This window comes from Moschus berezovskii, chromosome 27 (assembly GCF_049115385.1).
Source record: "Moschus berezovskii isolate FMDL1 chromosome 27, NW_MosBer_1.0, whole genome shotgun sequence".
NCBI lineage: Eukaryota > Metazoa > Chordata > Mammalia > Artiodactyla > Moschidae > Moschus > Moschus berezovskii.
The window spans coordinates 42834709-42851427 of record NC_142486.1 but is presented as its reverse complement, the minus strand read 5'-3'; the positions used below and the strand labels follow the sequence as shown (position 1 = coordinate 42851427).

At 50.5% G+C, this 16719-nt stretch overlaps 1 protein-coding gene across 1 annotated transcript in view; it reads left to right on the top strand.

The window, feature by feature from the left end:
- LOC148773719 (liprin-alpha-1-like) overlaps window positions 1-16719 on the top strand; it is a 219025-nt gene that overhangs the window by 48043 nt on the left and 154263 nt on the right. The gene's annotated exons all lie outside the window — the stretch shown is intronic.

Here is a 16719-nt window from a genome sequence, read left to right as displayed (position 1 = left end):
TATCTGATCTAAATGGTTCACCATAACACCTGGGTTTGCGTGTGAACAAAATCGTGCCAAAATCCAGCCAGTTCTACCACCCAAACTTGTGAGCTTTCAGGCAAGTTATTTAACTTTTCTGAGCCTTAGCTATTTCATCTGTACAATGGTCATTGAACCTATTCTGGTAGCCCGACAGGATCAAATGAGTCAATGAATGGGAAAGCACCTCTAAACTGCAGAGCACTCACAGTTGTAAGAGCTAAGCACCGCAGATCAGGACTGTGTGGCATTTCAGGATATCGGGTCTGAAAATTGCCTCTGATCCTCTCAGAATTGCTGGTGTTAGTCCTCTGCCACAGCTGGTCAATTCCCAAAGCCTTGAGACAGAGAAACTGTCTGGATCTGGTGGCTCTCCCCCATCAGGTAGCCCCTAACTCTACCCAGCATTTCTGTCAAATACCTGTGATTTGTCTGTTCCTCTGCCAGTCAGCTGCATGCACTTCTGACTCCCCAGTTCTGGTAACGGGGCTGCCATTTCACACTCAATCTGACTTTTTCCTCTCTTCCCAGAAGACCTACAGTGGGAAGGGGCTATGCAGATGTCTGGGGAGAATGTCTCAGGCCAAGGGGAGCAGTCTTGGCCCTTCAGAGGGATAGCAGGAAGTCCAGTGCTGGGGAGAAGTCTACAGGGGCCAAGTAGTTGGAGTTGACTGGCTGTGTGAGGGGAAGACAGAAGACCACACAGAGCCATTGTGAACTCAGTAGTGGCTTTCACTATGTGACTGTCTCATCAGCCCCACCAGCATCTACATACGCCAGAAAAGTCTAAAGGAACACAGCTTCCCCATCTCAACAGTGTGCTCTACACTGCGCCCCCCACCCCACCCCCGCATGGAGACCCCTGCTTTAGGTGAGGTCCATGGTGTCCCAGCTTCCTTAGCAGTCAGGTCTCTTCTGTCTTCTCTTTGGCCTCTGGGGCCCTGGTTATGTGACTTCCCTCACCTGAAGTGTTTTCTCCAAGAATCAGCGCTATCCTGACATTCCTCCTGCCAAGCCGTCTGACGTCTTTGCAGGCCGAGCATTCTTCGTCCCGTGCCCCTTCCCCACATTTCTCTCATTTTGTTGCCTTGGTACTTGTGACGGGGGCCCGGGGCTATGTGACACACCCATGGCCTCTGGTGTCCATTGTGTGGGGGGAGAATAACACCACTAAAGGTTTTAATCCAGTGTTGGCTGCTGAAAAGTGAAAGTCACTCAGTCTGACTCTTTGCGACCCCATGGACTATACAGTCCATGGAATCCTCCAGGCCAGAATACTGGTGTGGATAGCCTTTCCCTTCTCCAGGGGGGTCTTCCCAACCCAGGGATTGAACCCAGATCTCCTGCATTGCAGGCAGATTCTTTCCCAGCTGAGCCACAAGGGAAGCCCAAGAATACTGGAGTGGGTAGCCTATCCCTTTTTTAGCATGTCTTCCCAACCCAGGAATTGTACCGGAGTCTCCTGCACTGCGGGCAGATTCTTTAACCAACCAAGCTCTCAGGGGAGCCCTACTGCTGGAGGCGTTTCTGTATTCTGAAGAAATACACTGTCATTGTGGGAGACGTGGAAGCCACAGCAGGCACACAGCAGAGGTGGCTCTCACACTCCAAGTGTGGCCGCACGTCTTTCTGACCCTTTATGTGCATCTGTACTTGCAGATGTCTTCGTTGACAGAATCAGGGTCATATTCTATAGGTGTATTTTCCTGTAGCCTTCAACTTTCCACTTTCAACTTAACAGTGAAGTGTTGTGTTTTCTTATGTCATTAATATTTTCAGAAGATATATTTTTGAAATGACTACATAGTATTCCATCTTATATGTGAACCATAGTTAACCTAACCAATATCCTATTTGGGTTATTTTCCATTTTTTAGAGTAAACAATGTTGTGAATAACAACTTTGCATTTAAACGTTTCTATAAACAGTACATATAGAATATATATCATATAAAGTATATAAAGCATGTCAGGGATTGGAGAAGGCAATGGCAACCCACTCCAGTACTCTTGCCTGGAAAATCCCATGGACAGAGGAGTCTGGTGGGCTACAGTCCATGGGGTCACAATGAGTCGGACATGACTGAGCATGCCAAGTTTATAAAGATATTTATTCTCTTACTTCACTGCAGGACTTTTATTATTTCTTTAGGACAGATTCTTAGAAGTGAAATCCCTAAGTGAAACGTATGCAGATTTTTTAAGACTTTGAATACATATTGCTGAATTTTCTTCCAGAAAGTCTCTTCTATAAACGTGTACACCCTGCTTCATGTCTGTCCCCTCCCTCCCTCTGGTATACCCTCCAATACTGGGTATTTTCTTATTCTTTACAAATTAGATAAGTGAAACACTACCCCACTGTTTTAATTTGTAGTCTTGGGTTATTGGTGAATAGAATTTTCTTCTATGTGTTAGACATCTCTGTGTCTGTTTTTAGCTGCCATATTCTTGCCTGCATTCTTTTGTCAGTGATCTTATTTTTCGTTGAGTTATGGACCTGCTCATCCACGGGAGATTTCCCAGTCAGTGCAGATGCTGCTAGGCGTCAGTGCACCCTGTGGTCCCAGATCTTGTCTTTGCCTGGCCACGCCCTTCCATCTGGGGACTGGAGCGGGGGCCATGCCCTCCCCACACGATAGCTGGGCACTTGCCTCTTGTGGGCCAGTTGAGAACCGCCTGACACTGTTTGACTCACCTCTGTGTGCAGCTACACCCTTTTAAGATTCTGGTTTTGTTGTATCGCGCACGTCTGTGTTTAAACAGGTTCGGTGACTTGATTTGGGAAGTTGCGTCCAGAGGAGACTGTCATCAGAGACCCAGGTGGGGAGTGTCATCTGGTGGGCATGGATGGTGGTGCTGCCCACACCCTGTGAGCAGCAGAAAGCCCCTGTGGACCCTCATGGGGGCACCCAGTTAGCAGAGGTTCCAGCCCTTTCCTGGGACTCGTGACACTTCAAATAGAGGGGTCTTCCAATTTTAGGGCAGGGAAGGCATGTCAGGGATTGGGAGATGCAGCCATTCAAGTTGCTTTGAGGAGTCAGAAGGTTAGGGTCAGGGTTAGGGTTAGGGCTACTGTTTGTGAATCGGCAGAAAGAGAGTGGCATCTTGCCCCTTTCCCACGGAGGGGCCTCCTGGACTTTTAGAGGGAGGCAAGGAGGGAGCCCGGAGTGACATCAGAGCATCGCTGAAACGGACCTCGGGGGCCAGGGAGCTGCAGCGTGGTTAGAGTCCAGCGGGCTGCTCACCTGCTCACTGCTCCCCACCTCCTCTCGCAGGTTTCCCCTACTGTGATCCTGAGGAGCGACGAGAGGTGCTGTACACCTTCCAAGGCCCAGTAAATACCCTGCAGCCCTCCTGTGAGGCGCCCCTGAGCCCAGGGTCCAGGCTGGACACTGCCCTCTGTGAACAGGTTGCATCCAGAAGTATTTCTTTATACATACATGCATACATATATATATATAGGCTTCCCAATTGGCACTAATGGTAAAGAACCAGCTGCCAATGCCGGATACATCAGAGACGTGGGTTCGATCCCTGGGCTGGGAAGGTCCTCTGGTGGAGGGCATGGCAACACACTCCAGTATTCTTGCCTGGAGAATCCCATGGACAGAGGAGCCTAGCAGGCTATAGTCCATAGGGTCGCAAAGAGTTGGCCATGACTGAAGCAAATTTGTGTGTGTGTGTGTGTATTATATATATATATATATATATATTTTTTTTTTTCCTGCACCAGGTATAAGTTGCACCATGAAAGATCTTTTAGTTGTAACATGTGGGATCTAGTTCCCTAATCAAGGATTGAACCTGGGCCCCCTCCATTGGAAGCACAGAGTCTTAGCCACTGGTCCATGAGAGAAGTCCCAGAAGCATTAAAATAAGTTTAACCACATATATATATATTCATAAATACATTTTAGTTGCAAATAATAATTCATTACTCTCTGTCACAACCTTGCCAGATAGGTTCTGTTATCACCCCCAACTCAAAAGCCTCTTGATGAAAGTGAAAGAGGAGAGTGAAAAGGTTGGCTTGAAGCTCAACATTCAGAAAACAAAGATCATGGCATCTGGTCCCATCACTTCATGGGAAATGGATGGAAAAACAGTGGAAACAGTGTCAGACTTTATTTTTTTGGGGCTCCAAAATCACTGCAGATGCTGATTGCAGCCATGAAATTAAAAGACGCTTGCTCCTTGGAAGGAAAGTTATGACCAACCTTGATAGTATATTAAGAAGCAGAGACATTACTCTGCCAACCAAGGTCCGTCTAGTCAAGGCAATGGTTTTTCCCGTGGTCATGTATGGATGTGAGAGTTGGACTGTGAAGAAAGCTGATTGCCGAAGAATCGATGCTTTTGAACTGTGGTGTTGGAGAAGACTCTTGAGAGTCCCTTATACTGCAAGGAGAGCCAACCAGTCTATTCTGAAGGAGATCAATCCTGGATGGTCATTGGAGGGACTGATGCTAAAGCTGAAACTGCAATACTTTGGCCACCTCATGCGACGAGTTGACTCACTGGAAAAGACTCTGATGCTGGGAAAGGTTGGGGGCGGGAGGAGACGGGGATGACGGAGAATGAGATGGTTGGATGGCATCACCGACTCTGTGGACATGAGTTTGAGTGTACTCCGGGAGTTGGTGATGGACAGGGAGGGCTGGCGTGCTGTGATTCATGGGGTCGCGGAGAGTCGGACATGACTGAGCGACTGAACTGAACTGACTGATACACTGAAAAGTGCGGGGGGTTCCGCTCAGCTGGCCCAGGTCAGAGAACTCAGGCAGTTCGGCTGCAGACTTGTCTCTGCCATGCACTGTCTGTGGCCCTAGTGAAGCAGGGTTCCTGCCCCACCTCCGCTGACAAGCCCTCAAGTCTGGTCCAGATACTGACACGGGTGTTCCCATGTAGAATGAGACAGACCCCTTGGGCTCTCTGGATCCAGAGTTTGGAAGGCTTAGGCCTAGTGCTCTGAGGAAGGAAGTTCTATTTAGCTTGCATCCCTGCAGCAGGTTTTAGCTGTGTGGACTCAAGGGAAGTACACTCTCCAATAGTTATTCTTAAAAGTCTGCCATCCATTCATGTATTCATTTACTGAGCACCTACTGTATGCGAGCCGTGGGGTTCATGCTGGGGTACAACGGTAACCAAGATAGCCACTGTCCCCAGCTTGAAAGCAAACGGCCCAACGAAGGTCCAGTCGTGTGTAGGCAGCCTGGAGTGGGTGGGCGTGGGGGTCCTTGACCCTGATGGCCACAGTATCGCCAGAGCCACAGGCTCGCAGCTGGAGGCTGAGGTCTCCCATCCCCCTGCCGCCCGCCCGCACAGCAGGGGCAGTCGTGGTGCTCGGGCCTCCAGGAGCTGCTCTCAGTTTCTCCGGAACCGGCGGCAGCGGCGCCTGCACGGGCGCTTGGAGCTGAGGCCGAGCGCCCTCTCCCCTCCTTGCTTCCAGGAGCAGCTGGGCTTCGGTCTCCAGTTTTCCTCACCCAGGGTCTCTAGTTCTCTCCCAGCCCTGCATTTTTCAGTAGTATGCTCCAAGGAAAGATTCAGTATCTAAAGTGAGCAGCAGGGCTTTGCATGCAGTAGGTGCCCAGTAAATGTCACTCGAGTTAAATTCAGATGAGGAACAACGGGTTTTCCAGATGGCTGCTCGTCCAGGAGATAGTGAAGAACAGGGAAGCCTGACATGCTGCAGCTCATGGGGCCTCAAAGAGTTGGACACGACTTAAGAGACTGAACAACAAGGGCTTGTTCAGCAGTGGTCTTTTAGGGTACTTTAGAAAGGAACTGCTTTTTGAGAAAGGTGACCAAAGCTGGATTCACTAATTGACTTAGCCCCGGGGCACGTCTGAGAGGGCTCAGGGGCCTTGTCCCCTCCCCGCTAGTGCCATGGAGGGAAGATAAGTGGTACAAGATGAGCTAAAGAAAAAAAGAGAAGCTTTGGAAGTCCAAAGGAAGCTGATTTAAAAGTCCGCATTGGGGGCTTCCTTGGTGACTCAGGCAGAAAAGAATCTGCCTGCCGATGCAGGAGACACAGGTTTGATCCCTGGTCCAGGGAGATCCCATAGGCCAGAGAAACTAAGCCCATGTGCCACAACTACCGATCCTGCACTCTAGAGCCCGGGAGCCGCAACCAGAGAAGCCCCTGCAGTGAGCAACCCCCGCCCCACAACTAGAGAGTAGCCCCTGCTCACCACAACTAGAGAGAGCTCACGCAGAAATGAAGCCCTAGCACAGCCAGTGAAACAAATGAAATTATTGTTTGTAACGTCCACGTTGACAGCGTCGCCTAATTTCCTTAGTGCTAGACTCTAGGCTGACAGCTTCGGGGGCTCAGGGCACCTCTTCAGAGCCAGCCCCACACATCTCCCTGCGCGGTGCTCACACCCCTTCCCTGGAGACGGCACCAGGCTCCCCCGCCTCCTTCAGAGCCGCTGGGCTGCCCTGTTACCCACAGGACGGGGCGGGGCAGGACTGGGCACTCGCTGGTGCAGCTGGGGCATCAGTGACCTTTGAAACCTCCTTTCCCCCTCCCCTCATTCAGTGCTTCTCTGGTCCCTGGGCTCCGGGAGGTGTGTCCCACACCCCACCGTCCAGCTCTCCAACTTCCAAAGGCTGTGCTTCTCTGGTCTGTGTAGATGCTTGTTGGCAGAGGAGACAAGGGAATGGCTCCTTTCACCATCCCCAGCCAGAGCATCTGCTCTATATTTTGGGGAAAGCGTGTAGCATTTTACTTGCTGCTGCTAAGTCGCTTCAGTCGTGTCCGACCCTGTGCGACCCCATAGACGGCAGCCCACCAGGCTCCGCCGTCCCTGGGATTCTCCAGGCAAGAACACTGGAGTGGGTTGCTATTGCCTTCTCCAATGCATGAAAGTGAAAAGTGAAAGTGAAGCCGCTCAGTCATGTCTGACTCTTCGCGACCCCATGGACTGCAGCCTACCAGGCTCCTCTGTCCGTGGGATTCTCCAGGCAAGAGTACTGGAGTGGGCTGCCATTGCATTCTCTGACTTTTACTTGAGGAAAGTTAAAAAAAAAAAAAAAATGTTGCTCCTTAAAGAGTTCAAAAACCACCTGGATCCTTCTGCACTGCCCATCCCCATTAATTCTTCGTTTGCCGGCCTCCCCAGGTCCACAGGCTGCTCTTCTGCACCTGATCCTCTCCTGCAGTTCAGTTCTGTTCAGTTTTGTCCCTCAGTTGTGTCCGACTCTTTGTGACCCTATGGACTGCAGCATGCCAAACTCATGTCCATTGAGTCAGTGATGCCATCCAACCATCTCATCCTCTGTCATCCCCTTCTCCTCCTGCCTTCAATCTTTCCCAGCATCAGGGTCTTTTCAAATGAGTCAGCTCTTCACATCAGGTACCCAAAGTATTGGAGTTTCAGCTTCAGCATTAGTCCTTCCAATAAACACCCAGGACTGATCTCCTTAAGGATGGACTGGTTGGATCTCAAGAGTCTTCTCCAACACCACAGTTCAAAAGCATCAATTCTTCAGTGCTCAGCTTTCTTTATAGTTCAACTCTCACATCCATACATGACCACTGGAAAAACCATAGCCTTGACTAGATGGACCTTTGTTGGCAAAGTGATGTCTCTGCTTTTTAATATGCTGTCTAGGTTGGTCATAACTTTCCTTCCAAGGAGTAAGTGTCTTTTAATTTCATGGCTGCAGTCACCATCTGCAGTGATTTTGGAGCCCAAAAAACTAAAGTCAGCCACTGTTTCCACTGTTTCTCTATTTGTCATGAAGTGATGGCTAACAGAGTTTTGCCAAGAGAACACACTGGTCATACCAAACAGCCTCTTCCAACAACACAAGAGAAGACTCTAACACCTGGAGTAACAGGCAAATGTGGCCTTGGAGTACAAAATGAAGCTGGTCAAAGGCTAACAGAGTTTTGCCAAGAGAATGGACTGGTCATCGCAAACACCCTCTTCCAACAACCCAAGAGAAGACTCTACACATGGACATCACCAGATGGTCAACACCAAAATCAGATTGATTATATTCTTTGCAGCCACAGATAGAGAAGCTCTATAGAGTTAGCAAAAACAAGACCAGGAGCTGACTGTGGCCCAGATCATGAACTCCTTGTTGCCAAATTCAGATTTCAATTGAAGAAAGTGGGGAAAACCATTAGACCATTCAGGTATGACCTAAATCAAATCCCTTATGATTATACAGTGGACGTGAGAAATAGATTTAAGGGACTGGATCTGATAGAGTGCCTGGTGAACTATGGATGGAGGAGGTTCATGACTTTGTACAGGAGACAGGAATCAAGACCATCCCCAAGCAAAAGATCCTCTCTTGCACTCGCCCAGTAAGCTCTGCTGTGCCTCGAGGCTGAGGCTGCTGCCTTTCAGGGACCTATTCACATGTGACACCGGAGTCATTCCTGTGTGGAGTTCAGCGTGCGTGACAGTGTGTGTGTGTCTGTGTGTGTGTTAGTGGCTCAGTCGTGTCCTACTCTTTGCAACCCTATGGACTGTAGCTCACTCACCAGGCTCCTCTGTCCATGGGATTCTCCAGGCAAGATACTGGAGTGGGGGACCATTTCCTTCACCAGGGGGTCTTCCTAACCCAAGGATCAAACCCCGGTCTTCTACATTGCAGATGGCTTCTTTACCATCTGAGCCACCAGGGAAGCTGTGCATGACAGTAAAGCACACTAATCTCAGGCGTGCAAGCTGATGAGATTTTACATGTTTGCATACCTGGTGAACACTGTGCACACAGTAAGTGTGCAACATTCCAGCATTTGAGAAGGTCCCTCCATGTCAGCACCCGCCCCCAGTGTAACCACTGTCAGGGCTGTGTCACCAGGGTGAGCATACCTGCGCTCAGACTCAATGTCACAGCGCACTCTGCGTCCAGAGGGTCCATCCATGTTGTGTGCGTCCGGAGATCGTTTTTTTGAATGGATTCAGAGTATTCCTTATGCATCTGTCTGTATGGATGGAGATTCAGGGGCCCAAAGTCTCCTGTGAGCTCCTCTTTGACACACTTGTGGACTCCGCTAGCGGTTCTCGATGCTGCTGTGAGCTGGCTGGGCATAGCCCTGGTCAGCCTCCTCCCAGCCCAATGTGCTGTCCTGGATCCCTGTACAGACCCCAGCCCTGGACTTGAGTGGACAGGTGGAGCAGCTGCTGTTGGAGGTCTGCGGGTTCAGGAGTTCCTGAAGGCCTTGAACCACAGCTTATTAATTACTTGTCGATTAATAAATCAAAACAAATCAGGGATTTGTTTACCGAGTTGAAAGGCTTTCCTAGCCCTTCTGTTAATTCTGCACTTTGCCTCACAGCTTTCATGCCGTCCTGTGCGTTCCGTTACCCGCTGTGGCCCTCCTGGGGGGCTGAGACACCAGGTGAACAGGGACGGGCCTGGTGCTGCTCAGTGGGTCCAGGACAGCACGTGCCACAGTGTCTTCGATGAAGGTGAACCGCTGTCCTTTTGAAAGCTGTCTGAGTTTCACGTGTGGAATGCAGACCCCGCAGCAGCCTTGATGGTGGTGGGCTGTGGGGCCACGCGCTTCAGGTGGCCTTCACTTGGGGTTTGCCTGTGCGGCCCTGCAGCTGCCCACTTGCACACCTGAGGGTGTTGGTGAGTCACATCCTTTGCCTTTAGGAATTTCTTTGCTCCTCCTAAAAGTCCTGCCTAGTGATCGGGTATGTTTATTTTCCGCTTCATCACGTCAGTGTGTCTGTCGAAAGCTGGACTGTATGTCCTTCGGTCTACAGAGCTTATCTCTCTGTGCCTTTGCTTCCGAGACAGGACATGGGGGACTGGTGTACAGGCCCAGAAAGCCCCCTCAGATGGCCTCTCCTGGGAGGTGTGCTGCTGTGCCTGGGCCCTGGGTAAGGGCCGCGGAAGAGAACCACGCGGGCCACTAATGTCATCTTTACGCAGTGGGCTGTGCGAGAGGAACTGGGAGACTAAAGTACTGCTCGCATCCTGCTTTCCATGGCTCGGGGGCCTGAGCCACTGGCTCCCTGCCCACACATCGTGACCTTGCTTCCCTCGCCGCTCTGGAATAATAACAGGGTGTTGCTGTGGGACAAAACAAATACTCTGCCTGTAGTGTGGCCCCTCATGGAGAAGGAGCCCCTAGCTCCAGCAGCAGCTGCAGGGATGAGCAGGAACCTTCACAGGAACGCGCTCCTTTTGCCTGGAAGGTGATGCCGAGGCTGCACAGGCCGGGATGCTCTCGTGAGAAATGGTGTGCTGGGGCAGCTGCGCTCCACCCTCAGGAGGGGGGCTGCCCTGGAGCAGCTTTGTCCTCGTTCACCCGGAGCTGGAGTCACTGTGCTCCCCCACCCAAACTGGGAACAGTTTCCCAGGAATGTGACCCATTGCTTGTCAGTGGTGAGCTGAGGGTCCAGGAGGGGCTGGGGAGCGAGGGAGAGCGACGCACGCAAGCATCCGCACCAGGTGGGTGTTGTCTGTCTTCTCACAACGCCTCTTCTCTGCCCATGCGGTCACAGACTCCGGTCACAGCCACTCATCGGAGGGGGGTCTGCACCTGGCCCTGGAGAGTAAGCCAGCGTGCGCTGTTGAGGTTGCCCTGTGGTTCTTCCGGGAGAGAATTACGGGGTGAGCCACAGTCTCTGGACTCCCTCCCTGCCCCAGGAGCTCGGTCCAGCCTGGCAGGAGCAGTTGCCACCCAATCACATCATTGAGTCCTTCTCTCGGCTCGGGGTTACAATGTCCTTTCTTAGAGCGTCGGCTCTGTGCCAGCCCTTCTATTGGGCACTCAGCTCGGGTGCTTCTGCGATGCTCATGACACCGTACCTGTGGGCTGCAGAGAGGAAGACCTGGGGTCGGGACCAGGCTGCTAACTTGCCCCAAACAAGGCCCCGGCAACCTTCCGTTGCTCTGCCCTCCTGCTTCTCACCTAGTTCTCGTTATCCCCGATTCCACCTCGTGGAAAATGGACAGCACCTACCTGGTCCGGACTGCTCTGCAGCCACAGTGTGTATCGCTCTCCCTCCCTCCCCAGCCCCTCCAGGACACTGGCTCGGGGCTGCACTGCCTCTTCAGTATCCCTCCCACGTCCTGGGAATCCCCCTCTCCGAGGCCGCACCATGTGCTTTGGCCTGTGTGCAGTCTGCTGGGGGCAGAAGGGGTGCTGCAGGCAGAGCCCACCTCTGCAGCTGTGCTCAGAGTGTCAGCAGTGACTGAGCAGAGGCCCCTTGGGCTGCAAGGCTGGGGTGGGCAGCATCTGCTCAGCTCAGCTCTGAGTCCCCGTCTAGAGATCAGGGTTAAGGTCATGCTCCTGAGCACCACTTTTCTCTCACAGAGTAATAAAAAAAAAAAGTGGTTTCCTTGTGAAAAAAAAAAACCCTGAAAAATAACTGCCAGTGATGGAAGGGACAGGGCCTAAAAATGTCGTGACTCGTATTCAGAAATTAGGAAGGTGGCTTAATTGAAGAGGGGTGTGCTCTTGTCGGGGACGCTTCCTGCTCTGTCTTTTGTAAACCACACGGGCAGAGGTCTCACTGTGTGGTGCCTGCAAGTCTGGGTGCTTGAGAAGGGCTCAGGCAGCCCTGGGGTGCGTGTGGAAGCCTGGTGTGCCCTGTACAGCTTCTCCACGTGCACTTGGCCAAGAAGAGCAAAAGCTCTGGAACAGGGCGATCGAGTGCAAACTGCTGTTCAATGGACTCTCACTCGGAACAGGACACGGATTTGATTCAGGACTCACAACAGACGAATATATTGCGTCCTTCTTTTACAAAGGAGGAAATGTGCTTGGAGAAGTTTAAATGATCCAGAGTCACCAGCCAGTTCAAGGGGAGTCAGGAGTTTGGACCTAGGTCTCCACCCAGGGCCTTGCCTCTTGATGCCTCTGCCTTCTGTCTGCTAAGGCACCACTGACCCAGGCAGCGTCCCCCTCAGCCCAGCCCATCTCTGGACACTGCCTCTTTTCCAGGCGCTTTTCCTGAGCTCAGGTCCAGATGTGACCTTGCTTCCCTACTCGGGCTGGGGCTCCAGGCCTCTGCCTGAGTGCATTTCTGTTCCGGGGAAGAGCTGTGAAGGAGACACAGATGAGCAGCCTGGCCCTGACCTCCACACTCTGGCCCAGGTGGACCCTCCAGCCCGTCAGCTCCACCTCAACAGCAGGGCTCTTTGCACCTTTACCTCAGCTTCTAGAGGAGCTGGTTCTGGTCTGGGCTGTTCCGCCCACCATGTGTGTGAAGTCACTTCAGCTGTATCCAATTCTTTGCAACTCTGTAGATTGTATCCCGCCAGGCTCCTCTGTCCATGGAATTCTCCAGGCAAGAATACTGGAGTGGATTGCCGTGCCCTCCTCAAGGGGATCTTGAGTAACATTGAGTTACTTTTCTTGTTGACAAGTTTGTAAGAGAATACCAGGTATTAATTTAATACTGAATATTTCCCAGTTCAAGTGAACCTGAAATTCATTTAACTTCTCTTGTATTTAGAATTGTTTGATTTGTAAGCACTTACTTTTCTTCAAGCCAATTAAATAGAGCTCATTTACAAATTAACCATAGCAATATTATCCAAAAACATATACTGAAACATTCATATATCCAGACACAAGAGATTTAGCTTCATTTTCTAAACTTAGTCATGAATCAGATATCACAATGTAAAATTCACTAATTTATAAATTACAGTTGGAATAAATAGAAATTTTGAAGGCTTCTCCTGCCCACCATGGCCCGCCTTTGTCCACGCTGTCAGCTGGTCTGCGTGTCGGCCCTTCCCACGTGGGGCGTCACTGTCCCGTGTAATTCTCACACCCACCATTGGCGCTCCTTAGATCTTGTCTAGATCCTCTCCCGTATCAGCCTCAGATCCTTTCTTTGCTAGTAGCCTTGTGCCTGTGCACAGTTGTTGAACCTTCTGGGTTTCAGCTTCCTGGTCTGTAAAACGGGAACAGCGACACCTCTGGGGTGCTGTGAGGGGAGCTTGACCCAGACCACACCTTCTCTCCCACCGTGGAAACCCCTGCCAGGTCGGGACCACAGCCGTGTCCCGAGACCTCTCTGCTCCCTTCTCGGCCCTGCCCCACTCCTACGTTCAGCAGTCCTGGACCCACGGGTGCGGATCACACTTGTGACCTGGAGAGCACAGGCGGGGCTCACACAGCCCCCGGCAGCTGCTTGGCAGCCTCACGCAGGAGCCTCTGCTTGTCTGAGCAGTTCTGCAGGTGCTGACGGCTGCGCCATCACTGCTCCGGATTGAGCTGGGTGGACGGGGCCCGCAAGGGGCCAGGCTCGGCTGTCCGCCCCAGCCCATCTGACTCACAGGTCTGTGGCCTGATGTTAAACTGTCCCAACGTGTCCGCCCCGGAGGTCACCCCCTGGCAGGTCCCATGCTCTGACAGAGGCCTCGTGAGGCTGGCAGCCTGTGCTGCCTGATCATCGCGTAAATGGACGTCTCTCCGTGGTTTTCTACACGGCTTGCGTGTGTGCGCATGCTCCTTGGCCCCGTCCTGAAGTGGCCCTGACGTGTTCGTGCTCCTTCACGGTTGGGTGTGTTGTGTTGGTTGTGACTCCAGGACCCGCCTCGATGAAGAGCAAGCGGGACGTGAGGCATCACAGCCCACGGGGCTGCCCTGCGGCCTCTAGTGCGCAGGGAGCTCCTGCCCGCCTGGACCCGGGCCCTGGTGTGGGGCGCGCTCTGGCCCTCTCTTCCTCTGATTACTGCTTTCCTCACACACTGTTTAAACCAGGGCCTACGCTGTCATACAGCGCCTTTGTGCACTTTTCTCAGTTTGTCCTTACACATTTGCACATCCGATTACTACTCAACATCTCAACATTGGGCTCTCAAACAAACCATCAGCCTCGTGAAGACACTCAACACTAGCAGGGCCATACTGGGCATTCAGTGCAATCTTAATGAATGAATGAATGGGTACTAAAAACTAGCCCATAACAGTAACTAGCAAGGTGCTTACTGGGGGTGTTCATGACACAGCTTTTTAGGCTTTAGTGTGCACCTGAGTCCCTGGGGATCTTGTTAGACTGCAGATTCAGAGTCCCTAGGCCTGGGGCCTAAGGTCACGCATCTCCAGCAAGTTGCAGGTGTTGCTGGCGTTGCTGGTTCAAGGAACACAGCTTGAGCAGGAGCTGGAACGTGGCGCAGGTAGGAGTCCAAGCCTGGGGCTGGACCTTGCTGCTTTGTTCTGTGTTTAGCCCAAGTACAATATTTTTCAATCTGATTGGGTCACACTGTAGACTTACCCTGGGGTTGTGTTTTCTCTCACTTTCCATGTTGTAAAGGCTTCCTTGAGTCCTTCAGTTCAGTTCAGTTCAGTTCATCGCTCAGTCGTGTCCGACTCTCCGCGACCCCATGAATCACAGCACGCCAGGCCTCCCTGTCCATCGCCAACTCCCGGAGTTCACTCAAACTCATGTCCACAGAGTCGGTGATGCCATCCAGCCATCTCATTCTCTGTCATCCCCTTCTCCTCCTGCCCCCAACCTTTCCTAGCATCAGAGTCTTTTCCAGTGAGTCAACTCGTCGCATGAGGTGGCCAAAGTATTGCAGTTTCAGCTTTAGCATCAGTCCTTCCAATGAACACCCAGGATTGATATCCTCTAGAATGGACTGGTTGGATCTCCTTGCAGTCCAAGGGACTCTCAAGAGTCTTCTCCAGCACCACAGTTCAAAAGCATCAATTCTTTGGCGATCAGCTTTCTTCACAGTCCAACTCTCACATCCATACATGACCACGGGAAAAACCATAGCCTTGACTAGATGGACCTTTGTTGGCAAAGTAATGTCTCTGCTTTTTAATATACTATCAAGGTTGGTCATAACTTTCCTTCCAAGGAGTAAGCGTCTTTTAATTTCATGGCTGCAATCAGCATCCGCAGTGATTTTGGAGCCCAAAAAAATAAAGTCTGACACTGTTTCCACTGTTTTTCCATCTATTTCCCATGAAGTGATGGGACCAGATGCCATGATCTTTGTTTTCTGAATGTTGAGCTTCAAGCCAACCTTTTCACTCTCCTCTTTCACTTTCATCAAGAGGCCTTTTAGTTCCTCTTCACTTTCTGCCATAAGGGTAGTGTCATCTGCATATCTGAGGTTATCGATATTTCTCCCAGCAATCTTGATTCCAGCTTGTGCTTCTTCCAGCCCAGCGTTCCTCATGATGTGCTCTGCATATAAGTTAAATAAGCAATGTGACAATATACAGCCTTGACATACTCCTTTTCCTATTTGTAACCAGTCTGTTGTTCCATGTACAGTTCTGAGTGTTGCTTTCTGACCTGCATACAGGTTTCTCAAGAGGCAGGTCAGGTGGTCCGGTATTCCCATCTCTTTCAGGATTTTCCACAGTTTATTGTGATCCACACAGTCAAAGGCTTTGGCATAGTCAATGAAGCAGAAATAGATGTTTTTCTGGAACTCTCTTGCTTTCTCCACAATCCAGTGGATGTTGGCAATTTGATCTGTGGTGTCTCTGCCTTTTCTAAAACCTGTTTGAACATCTGTGAGTTCACAGTTCACATATGGATGAAGCCTGGCTTGGAGAATTTTGAGCATGACTTTACTAGCGTGTGAGATGAGTGCAATTGTGCGGTAGTTTGAGCATTCTTTGGCATTGCCTTTCTTTGGGATTGGAATGAAGACTGACCTCTTCCAGTCCTGTGGCCACTGCTGAGTTTTCCAAATTTGCTGGCATATTGAGTGCAGCACTTTCACGGCATCATCTTTCAAGACTTGAAATAGCTCAACTGGAATTCCATCACCTCCACTAGCTTTGTTCGTAGTGATGCTTTCTAAGGCCCACTTGACTTCACATTCCAAGATGTCTGGCTCTACGTCAGTGATCACGTTATTATGACTATCTTGGTCGTGAAGATCTTTTTTGTACAGTTCTTCTGTGTCTTCTTGCCACCTCTTCTTAATATCTTCTGCTTCTGTTAGGTCCATACCATTTCTGTCCTTTCTTGAGCCCATCTTTGCATGAAATGTTCCCTTGGAATCTCTAATTTTCTTGAAGAGGTCTCTTGTTTTTCCTATTCTCTTGTTTTCCTCTATTTCTTTGCATTGATCACCAAGGAAGGCTTTCTTATCTCTCCTTGCTGTTCTTTGGAAATCTGCATTCAGATGCTTATATCTTTCCTTTTCTCCTTTGGTTTTCGCTCTTCTTCTTTTCACAGCTATTTGTAAGGCCTCCTCAGACAGCCATTTTGCTTTTTTGCATTTCTTTTCCATGGGGATGCTCTTGGTCCCTGTCTCCTGTACAATGTCATGAACCTCCGTCCAGAGTTCATCAGGCTCTCTGTCTATCAGATCTAGTCCCTTAAATCTATTCCTCACATCCACTGTATAATCATAAGGGATTTGATTTAGGTCATATCTGAATGGTCTAGTGATTTTCCCTACTTTCTTCAATCTCAGTCTGAATTTGGCAATAAGGAGTTCATGATCTGAGCCACAGTCAGCTCCTGGTCTTGTTTTTGCTAACTGTATACAGCTTCTACACCTTTGGCTGCAAAGAATATAATCAATCTGATTTTGGTGTTGACCATCTGGTGATGTCCATGTGTAGAGTCTTCTCTTGTGTTGTTGGAAGAGGGTGTTTGCTATGACCAGTGTGTTCTCTTGACAAAACTCTATTAGCCTTTGCCCTGCTTCATTCCGTGCTCCAAGGCCAAATTTGCCTGTTATTCCAGGTGTTTCTTGACTTTCTACTTTTGCGTTCCA